Source organism: Cavia porcellus, unplaced genomic scaffold (genome assembly GCF_034190915.1).
Source record: "Cavia porcellus strain 051 isolate PalLab524CR breed Dunkin Hartley unplaced genomic scaffold, mCavPor4.1 scaffold_7, whole genome shotgun sequence".
NCBI lineage: Eukaryota > Metazoa > Chordata > Mammalia > Rodentia > Caviidae > Cavia > Cavia porcellus.
In genome coordinates, this window is record NW_026947490.1 from 6,711,869 (window position 1) to 6,723,354 (window position 11,486).

Here is an 11,486-nt window from a genome sequence, read left to right on the forward strand (position 1 = left end):
TGCAGATCTTTATTTGGTATAAAATGTTACTAATAACTAGGGGCTTAGCTCAGTGATAGAGTACTGGCCTAGCATGTGTGATGTCCTGAACAGTTCTCAGCACTGCTCCTAATGCTTAAGCAAAGAAATTGGTACCCAGTCCATGGTTAACATGATCATAGACTCCTGCAGCTCTAGAACAGACATTTCTATGATAATTAGAAGTTATCATTATGATAATTGATTTTTTTCCTCTGTGTGGAATCCATTTTTAATCCATTTGAACCCCTGAGCTTCAGTAGTTTTTTGTAGGCTGGCAAAAAAAAAAAAAAAAAAAAAAAATTGTTGATATATTGCAGTAAGATGCTTAGTTTTTTGAATGACAGTTGGATAGACTAAGAAACCTTTTTTCCCTGACCCCTCAGTTTTCCTGTGCTAGAGTTTATTTGCTGTACTTCCCGCATATTCTTAACACTGATCAAGGGGTGGTGACTTGCTTTTGTTTACATATCTTTAAGATGGATCACTCTGGCTTGTTAGATTATAAATATATCACATTAGTGTTTATTTTTATTAGACTACTATTTAAATCAATGAATTGTTATATTTGAAGTGGTGTATTGCTAAGTATAATTAACATTTGACTTTCCTAACTGGAAGTTAATACTTTGTGAGTGTTACAACGTTCTTATTCTGTCAGTATTTTTCAGAGCTGTATATGTGCGTGCACACTTGCTTTCATTACCTTAGATAGTTTTAGGAAGGAAACCACTGATTACCACTGACCTGTAGGACTGTGAGACATCAGTTTATGATAAGCGTTTATATTTTTTCAACTGTACTTTTCAGTACTGTTGAGAAGTTCATTTTGTTAATGTACCTCATTTACAATAAAAATTGATTTGTTTTTAAATGGCGCGTTGCATTTTACACAAATTGAGCAATGAGAAGAGAGGATTTGGGACTAAAATTTACTAGAAATTCAGCAGTAGTTATGATAATAAGGGAAATTTGTTTAATGAGGAAGTTGCTTAAGAAGCCTAATGGAAATCATACAGTAGAACCAATATTGGACAAAGAATTTTGATGTCTTTCAATCTCAGTTCGTATGCTTTTGTGTATATTTGTGATACGGTGGTTGCACAAGAGTGATAGATTCTGAATCAGAATTTTCTGATCAGCTTTTTCCTTCACACCTACTCTGCCTGCACCCCTGTTATGAACTCATTTTGAAATCAAATCTCCTTGTGTAGAGTTCATGGATATTAGGCCATCTGAGACTGTTTACAAAATTGCGTTTGTGCTTTTCTCTGAGCTCAGTAAATTCATTAAATGAGTGGAAAGATTTCATGATCTCCAAGAGTTTAAAAGCAGACCACTGTTTTCAGATTATCCTGAAAAGTAAGTACCTCTCTGATTTAACATCAGGTCTTGAAAACCCTGCCCTTTATTTCTTATGCCTACTGAAAAATTTAACCTTTGGATCCTATGAAATGCAATAAAAATCACAGATCAGAAGTTGGTGAGCTTGAGAAGTAACCTCAGTAAGCTGTGCACTGCTAGAAGAATATAAACTCCAAATCTTTATTCCCATTTCTCATTATCTGACACATCTGGCTGAGCATCCTGTCTTCCCTGCCCTGGTTGTGAGGTTTGTGAGACAGCAGACATCTTTTTCCATGAATAAGAGGATAACATAGTTGGGCAGGTTTCAGAGCAGGGCTGTTGATACTTAATGTCTGTAAGTTTTAAAACAAGTTTAAATCCCAGAAGGTTTGAAATTTAACATAAGGTAAAAGTGGAAGCTTTTTTAAGTACTTGAACTAAATGTAGTATTTACTTGCAGCTGTGAGAAAGCCTGTGTGCCTTAAATTGTGAAAAAGGTATAAGTTTTGACATTTTAAAAAAGTGAAAATAATTGCAAAATTTAGTAGCAAAAAGTATAGTATAGTGACTAAAGGTTTACATCAAATAAAACAGGCCCTTCTGCAAGGGCACAGTGCATTTCTCCACTTGAAAGCCATTATGTATACTCATTCACAGGCTTTTGACTTGGTAATTCTATTTCCTCTTGTTATCACCATTCCAGTATTGTTTTCTTGCCCCAGTTTACCATCTTTATATATTCATCTGTCAACAAGAGTCATAGAGATATCACATCCCCCCACAATATTCCTTGAATATGTGTACCACCTTTTAATTTCAGTGATAACTTTTTTTTTCAACTTGGGAGGATAAGTTTTGCTCCTGGTGTCTGCTTGGCTTGCTCAGAGCTGCTTTTTTGAAGAGACTTTTTTTTTTTTAATGTATATGCAAATAAAGGAAGATGCATTGAAAAGACTTAACTATAATTCCAGCATTTGATGAAGGAGCACAGTAATCACCTTGCAATACTAAAGGATCACTGATTCTTGGAGTATTTCTGGTGTTTTTCAGGTGTTTAGTGCTGGAGCTAAGATGCTTCAGTGTTTCTTGGTGCTCTGGTGTTTTCTAAGTTAATAAAATGAAAATGTTATGCTGCTGAACAAAAAACTGTAAGATCAGAAGTTTGTACTGAGCCCCCATTTCCTCTTCTGTGAAGGGGAATAAAAATTACACTTCATTGTCATGATTCCATGGCTTAACACATGCAAGACACGTGACAAGGGGCCTGTAAGTAGAGTGCTTATTATCTGTAACAGATGTCATAGATGATACTTAGAACACCTGGAGAAGAAAACTTTCCAGTTCTAAAATTATGATGTTTTACTATGATTGATTTTAAATTTAGTTGGCAGACAAGAAGCAAAATTTTTAGGAAATAATGTATCTTGACATAGTTTTCTCAGATATTTTCATAGTGGATTAGACCAAATCATAAATTCACATATTTAAGTTCCATCATTTGGCTTACTAAGAAAATGTGTTAAGTCATAGTGGGTATTTCATTTAATTAGCAGGACTCAAAATCCAAATTCTTCCATTAATGGTATTAAATGGTTTTCTTATAAGGAACAGTAAAGTAGATGTATTGTTGAGGCTTAGTTCTTAGAGCATAATTTTTGAAATACATTAGTATTTCTAAAGTAGCAGGGGTCAAACAAATGTTTAGCACAAATCTGGAAATTCTGTACTGAGGCTAGAGAATAATGAAGAGGCAGTGGGGTGCCATAAGGATAGTCTGGTGTAAAGAATTCCGCATTATGGATATTCGTTTGAGAGTTACTCTTTCTGGAGTTGGCGTAAGGTGGCCACCTCTACTGAATTTGGAAAGAATTAAACAACATCTTATAGAGATGCTGATTCTTTTGTATTACTGATCATTTGAAAACAAAAAAATTACTAGACATATGAAAAGTAATCTATTGCTACTTGATTTTAAAGAAATCTGTGCTTAGTACTTCATCAAAGTAGCTAGGGCAATGGTTTTCATACAAGCTGAAGATAACATTCTACGGTTGTTGCTCATCTAAGGGAGAAAGAACTTTAAAGACAATTACAATCCAGCTCATTTTCTTGATTGTATAAGCATCTGTTTACTTTTCAAAAACTTTTGTATAATATGTATTGCTAATATGATGTACAGCATACTTCCATTAAAAAGTTCATTGTAAATGTGAAAGTTTGGGTTACTTTCGTGTTCCAAACAATAAAAAAAAATACACAAAAAAAAGTTTGTTTGTGTTACCTATCTCTGTTGTGTTACGAGGATATCCAAAATGTGTTTTCAAACAAAACTGTTCTAAGTTGAACTCATTCCTTTTGTAGAGAATGAACGCTTCCTCTTGACAAATGTATTTATTCATTATTTACTACTACCAAAAGGTTTCCACCAGGTTTCTGTCACACTACTGCCAATAATGGTGAAGTTTATAACAGATGTGTTTGATTTATACAATAGTTATGGTCCCTGAGACTGTGTAGAAGATGGGTAATTTTACCAGAAATACATATTTGATTTATAGTTTTACTAAGACAATGTGTTAAGTCATAGTGGGTATTTCATTTAAGTAGCAGGATTCAAAATCCGAATTCTTCCATTAATATCTAATAGTTTTCTTATAAAGAACAGTAAAGTAAATATATTATTGAGGCTTAGATCGTAATTTCTGAAATATATCAGTATTTCTAAAGTAGCAGGGGTCAAACATATTTAAATATGCATTGCTGTTTTGCACTTAGCTTTCAGTTTCTCTGCCTAGACTGATTTCATCATTTTTTGATAGCTAATAATTTTTAACATTTAAAAATTAGAGTTTCAATTTACTAGAGACACACTAACTAGTCAGTAACATTAGAAGAAAACCTAAAGGAAATTCTAGAAATTATGATTTTTAAAAACAAATAATGCTTAATTTTTAAAAGTATATCTTGCATTTTAATTTTTCATTTCAAACTCTAATATACATATTAAATTATAAATTTAAGCAGATATATCCAGGGTTCATTTTGGTACCAAAAAAGCCTAGTGACTTTATCCTTCAAATGTATTTTTTGGAAGCTTTAAAATACTTGAATTGGTACTCCAAATATTGTGTTATATTATTCCACTGGTGTTACATAACAGAAATGGTATTTAAATATTCATTACGATGCCTTTAGTTTAGTATGTAACATTGTTCAGTGGATAATTTGAAATAGTAATTAATCCACAACAAATATTTGTCTCAAAGATGAGTTTGTGCATGATTACACTATCTCAGAAGACAAATAAAATCCCTCAAACAAAATATGAGGAAGATACTGAAATATTCCAAAGAGCACATTAGTGTCTCCATGTCCTCTCGGGTTGTCACATCCTAGGCTGCTGTAGAGCACCAGCCTGAAGAGTGTCTTTAAATTTAAATCTGAGGGCAAAATCTTTGGATTCTAGGTTGATTTTGATAAACACAGATTCTGCTGTGAAGGATTCCAGGTAAGATTTTTTTCAGCTAACACTGAAAATAATATTGCCTATAGATAATAGCATTCAGTGATAAGAGGTTAATATTAGGTTTCAAACTTTGATAATACTGAAATTCTAAAAAGCAAATTAAATGATCTGTAGGGAAAATGGACCACACAAAGCCTACTACACATTGTTTTGAAAAAACTCCAGACTTATTTTTTAATGATAATAATCCTGACTTCGTTTAAAAATCTTTTTTACGAAATCGATATTATCAAAACATAATATACTGCTATGCTGTAAGTGGGCAAGATTGCTTATTACATATTACTGAAAACTCAGGTTTCTCTTAAAAATCTTTTTTTTACATTCTAAGCATTGATCTTTTTGTATAATCTTAATGTGGTAATGCAACCCAACTGAAATAATGCTCTCATTTTTGAAAACTGGCTCTCAAAATGACTATTGTAGGATGCCTTGGGAATGTCTCCAAAATTAATATGCCTAAAGCATCAGTAATAGGTGAATCTAGGCAAAAGAAAATAGTGTTGTTCGTACTATTTCAGTTTTTAAATTTAAAAAATTCAGTTTTCTGAAATTAAAAAAAAAAACAAAACATCTTTTGCTGGTTAAATATGTTTATTTGCCTGGAGATTTTCAGGCATTGATGGGGGAGATGAGTGGGTATTTATATATGTTCAGAAATTCCATAATAGCTTTATGCAAATGCAGTGGCATTTATTCTATTGGGATCAAATGTTTAATGTTAGAATAAGTTGGAACAGAAGATGAAAGAAAAATGAAAGCTTTTCAAAGCTTAAGTCATCCTAAGTTTATGCTGAAAAAATTCCTCACTGTCCTGGGAGTGAGGCCCAGCCAAGTGCCATCTTCCTGATGGGATCAGTCACTACCTCCACAACCACCCTTTATTCACGCATCACTGTGTCTGTGCAGGGCCTGCTGTGACAGGCATCCTTCTGGGTGGTAAAGATGCCAGAATGAACAGTATGAAACCTCTTATTGGAGTTTATACTCCAGTAGGAACTTGGGCAATAATAATTTCACACAGAAATATTCTGGGAAGAGTACAACAGAGGACTGTTCTGTTAGATTTGAAAATATGGTGTGAGATAAGCCGTGTCAATATGATGACCAGGGAAGGCATCTTGAGGAAGTTACAGAATAGAGGAACAAATAACCCATGTTAAATACAGGCATTTCAGGTAGAGGGGCCTGAATTAAGTGGGAACTTGATTTTGTTTGAGGGACACGAGTCTAGCCCCTAAGGGAAGAGTGGCAGGAAGTAAAGAGAGAAGATTGCCAAGAGCCTGGGTATGAGTGCAGTGAAGAGTGGCGCAGGGTTGCAGCCATGTTGCTGTGTAGTTTGCAGTTTGAAAGGATTAGTACAGTGTTCTATAGAGAAGAGGCTGGGGGTAGAAATGAAAAGAGCAAGCCGGTTTGGATGCAGTTGCCACAGGTGACTATTGGGCTGCTGCAGCTAATTGAGTGTTTTGAGCACAAGCGTATTTTGAAGACAACCTTCTGCATTACTGCATTACTTAACTGTGGGATGTGAAAGATGTCAAGGATAACTAACGTGAACATTTGGTAGATTGTAACTGCCATTCCTGAAATGTACATCTAGGGCAGATTTGAGGGAGAAGTAGATACCTCATTAAAATATCCAGGTGCAAATGCGAACAGCTGGATAAAATCTAGAGCTGTAAATTCTGGTCTCAACAGCAAAGAAAGATAACATTTAAAGCCATAGAATTCAATAAGATAATCTAAGGGAAAATTGTAAATAGAGGAATGAGATAATGTAGAAACCAAGGATCCTTCCTATGGTTACACTTGCCAGGGGTTTCCCTCAGCAGTGTTAATATAGCCGTGCAGTCCTATGAGGTGAGCTCCATTTCCTAGGTGGGAAACCTGAAGCATATGGAGATGGTGACCATCCTAAGGTCACATAGTTAGAGATGGTGGAGCTAGAGTTCAAAGCAGCAACAGCATTTTGCCACCATCTGTTTGTTCACAGGGCCATATTCTTGAAACTATGTGAAGAGAGTTCTAGGAGGCAGAGATGAATTGCCAGATGGCAGCTATGGGTCAAGAAAGGGCTGAGTCTTGCTAACTGGATTTAACAAGATGCAGACTCCTGGTGACCTTGAGAAACATGGTTTCATTGGAGTGATAGATTGAGAAGCCCACTTGTGCATGGGAGATGAAATGACCATAGTTACGATTTTGAACATTGCTGAGATTCGTCATATATGGAAATGGTAAGATAGGGTGAAAATCAAAAGACTCAGGGTGAGGGAGTATGTTTCTTTTCTATTCCTAGAAATGGACAAAACTGTAGCATACTGAGTATGGGAAATCAGTAGACGGGAGAGTTTAATGCCAGAAGAAAGGATTATAACTGATCTGTAGGTGAGAAGAAAACCAGGGTGGAACTAAAGGGCCTAGCTTTTGGAACACACATTGCCACACCAAGAGTTATTTGAATACAGATGTAAGTAAACTGGTAGATTTCTGATGGTGGGTGAGTGAAAAAACGTTTTTGCTAAAGGCTTATTTTTAAATGGTATATCTACACAGTGAAATGTTAGTTGGTAATAAACACAGTACTTTACACATACTACATGACCTGGATGAGCTCTGGAAAGCCAGTCACAAAAGGTTCCATATTACATGATTTGTCTGAAACTTGAGAATGGACAGCCAAATCTGTGGAGCATAGAGGCTGTGAGCAGACAAGGAGGGACTTGGGAGGGGGGATGAGGGGTGACTGCTAAAGTTGCAAGGTTTCTTCTGAAAATACTGCTCGAACGTTTGTTTTTATGATTGCCTAATTCTGTGGATATACTATAAAACATTTGAATTGTGAATTTTATGTAGGTAAGTTATAGGCCATGTGAACTTGACTTACTGAAGCTATCATAGAAGAAATTTAAGAATAGGAGACTAAGGGCTGCTGTAGATAAGACATGACTGATTGATGAGAAGGTGTAAGTTTGCTGGCCAGAGTAAAAGGCACACTTGAGATTGTAGTTACAAATATTAAAAGACTAATTAGTGTGCTGGGCCTTGGGGTGACCCTCAGACACATTCAGGTACAAGAGTTGCTTTTAAAACCGATGTTGGGGTTCCTCCAGGCATCTGACGCGAGAACCATGGACTCGGAGTCAGGTAAGGAGGAATGCGGAGGACATTGTTGGCATGAGCCTGGTGGCATTGAAGACTGGGCTAGGGTGCTTCAGAGAGGATGCATGTCCTGGGAAGAAGAGGAAGATCTGAGAGTGGGATAACTGAATGAGAATTCAGATGTCCTGAATGGAGGATGAAACATCCATTACCTCTTAGAAGCAGTGGCTGCAACAGAATGGAAACCACATCATTGGTCAAGAAGAGACAGTGACAGACCCCCTTGCCTTGTTCACTGTGCCCTTCCTCCTCCAGGAAGGAGGTCCCTGCTTTAAAGAGTCCACTTAGCTTTATGTCCTCTGAAATTGCCCTGCTAATGGGTGCAATTGGTCCCACCAGTATCTAAATCAGACCATTTTGTATTTATGATCCATACCTGCCGGGCGTGATGGTACACTCTTGTAATCCCAGCACTCCAGAGGCTGAGGCAGGAGGACTGTTGAGTGTTTGAGACCATTCTGAGCTACAAAGTGAGCTTAAGGCCAAAAAGCCACCTATGTTTATGTGGTTTTGTACTCACTTGTTTACGTTCTGAGATTCAAGGTATACATTGGTCTCTGAAATGAGCATCTTTCTCCTCTTTAAATTATGAAACAGCTATTTTTAAAAATAATAATAGGAGATACTTAAGATTTGGTTATGTTGAGGTAAACCCCAGTGTATTTGTTGTCAAAAGTGTACATAACTATTTGGAGCTTTTTTTTGATCTGCCCTAAAACCGTACCCAAGTCTGTCAGATCCCTTTTTTGTTTTGTGACTGTTGTTCTGAGCAGGAAGGTGCATATTCCACTCTTTAAGCCTATTCCCAAGGGAGACCCCAGATCCTCTTGACTGTTAGTGTTACCATGGGAAATGTGTCATTTGTCTTCAAAAAGTAATACTTTTCCTATATTTTTTATGTTACCTTGACACCTCCATCTGCTTATTCCAAACAGACAACTGTGTTTTTTCATCTCAAAACTCAGTTCTGTCCATTAAATGCTTGTCTCTTAGCCCTACTACCTTTCAGGTCATCCTCTTAATCACTGTGCTAGATTTTTGAAGTAAGAAGCAGACTGCCATGTCTTCCTCTACCTTGCTGGCTAGAAGGATCTTCAGAACATAAGATCATTCATCCTTGCTCAGAATTCCTCTGTGGTTTCCTCCCGCTCAGGGCATGTAAGGCCTCTGAACTGCTGTGGCCCATGGATGAGCCTTTCACCCCTAGCCGCTGAATTTCCCCCTCTTCAGTTGTCATCAAAAGTCACGGTAGCACTTCTCTGAATAACACGTTACTGCAGCACCTAGAGTAGCCGTTTCAGCTGCTGCTTTTTGACCACCAGTATCCATACCCACTTTACACACTTTCCTTTGAGACGCAAACCAGACTTCCTTTGTGATTCCTTCCAAGAGCCACACTCCCAACTTTATAAGCCCAGCCTCTGTGTTAATATGCTAGTGTGTGCCATCTCCTGTCACAAGTTATTAGACTTTGTCCCCTTCAAAATATTTACATCCCTAACCTCTTAAATGAGTTTTTTAAAATATGATGTTTAGGTTTTTGATATGTGAATTCTTTTTCAATTTATAGCTCTAGAAGACTTCAGTGATAACCTTTCCAAATAAAATCAAGTCCTACCTTGAATGTCCACTTGACCTAGAAAACTCATTATATATTCTACTGGTGTACGTGTAATACCTACTTTCCTAATAAAGATTTCTTAATGAAAATTCAGTTTGCATGCCTATTAAAGGATTCTGCCATCTGATGTATTTTTTAACTAAATAGCTTCTATTTTAAAAGTAATGCATGTTCACTCCAGCAGACAAATGAGTGTTTTTTATTAAAGTCCCAAGTCTGATCAGGAGGCCATTTGGGCCGAGGGAATATTCTACAGGGAAGTGTATAAATTTTGTTGATCCATAAAGGTTTAAAAAGAAATTGAGCCTGATACATCTTAGCACTATTTCCAAAGCAAAGGAAATCAATTGTGTAAAGTTTAAGCAGATTCTAAATACAGATATCAAGCATGGAGTAAAATGGGCAGCTTTCTTCATGAGACATTATGCCTTATAGGAGGTATGTATTAGTGTTTACAGTTACGCTGTTTGTCATTAACAGTGTATATAAACCCTCATACACGATCTAAAGAACTAATAAGGTTAATTCTAGAGGCTGAGGCTTATGTTTTTAGAGAATCATTGCCTGTTTTCTATCCTCTGCCCAAGCTGGAGGTAGCCTTGTACCCTTTGGCCATTGTCAAGAGAGAGAATCGAGGAAGCCAGATCCTCCTGGGCAAATTTGAAAAGAGGAGTTTTGCCCTTGCCTTGCAAGAGTCGCTCTTCCTTTTTAAGACTCACCTGAACTGTAGCACACTCTCCCCTATTTTTTGGAATATTTTAAATTTTGGAGTGGATGTTAAGGCCATAGGTGGATACATTAATACCACTTTGGCCTCCTAGACCTTCAAAAAAAAGACACTGATAAAAGCTTGCTGGGAAAGTAATGTATGGTTGACTTTGAGTGCTTTTATGTAGTAAAATCTCTTATTAAACTTTCAGAATATAAACATTTTGTGTTGAGTGCACAGATGTTGAAACTACATACTGTTCCTTTTAGAAGTTGAGAGCACAGTGGGAGATTTAGCTTAGCACAGCTCCTGCCTGACAAGTGCAAGGGCCTGAATTCATTCAGTTCCCAGTACCAACAAAGAAAACTGACTGCAAAGAGATGCTTTAGATGCTTTTGTTGCGTTACTCAGTGATCTTCGTTGTGAAAAAACTTTTGGGATGCCATTGAGCTTCATTTCAGTCTGCAGTATGGCCCACTTGGTAGTCCTGGGTATATTTAACATCAGGGATTTTCCTAATGACAGTCTTGAATCTAAAGGGACTGGTTTTTGTTGTGCTAATTAGCGTGTCACCACAGAACTGATATTTCTGCCTGTGTATACATGTATGCATAAGCTCACTGTATTGTAAGTTTTTTCTATCTATGATAGTTATTGGAGGTGTTAGGATGTTTGGCACTTTCTATAATAGAGGTGTGGAAGAATAATTTCAGCAGTTAACTGAGCAAGCACTGAACTCGATGTATTTTATTGCATTTGATCATGATTACTGGCTAGTATTATCACTATGCCCATTGTATGAATTAGAATACCAAGGCATAAGTCAGGAGCAAGATTATTTTTCACTGAACATATTCAAGCATAAGAAGAAAACTGAAGTAAATACTAAAACTAGGTCTTCATGTTGAGTTGTACACTTACATGGTGGCACACACCTGTAATCCCAGCACTCAGGAGGCTGAGGCAGAAGAAATTAAAGGCCAGCCTGAACTACATGATATAAGACCCTGTCTCAAATAATCATATATCCTTGCACTTGTAGGCTCATTTTAGTGGTTTAAGTGTGATAGAATACTGGATCATGTATTATGATTAGCAAAAAC

The 11,486-nt window shown here is 36.6% G+C and overlaps 1 protein-coding gene across 4 annotated transcripts in view; it reads left to right on the forward strand.

Annotated features, from left to right (window-relative positions):
• Scaf4 (SR-related CTD associated factor 4) overlaps positions 1–11,486 on the forward strand; it is a 60,165-nt gene that overhangs the window by 44,958 nt on the left and 3,721 nt on the right. The window lies entirely within an intron of this gene.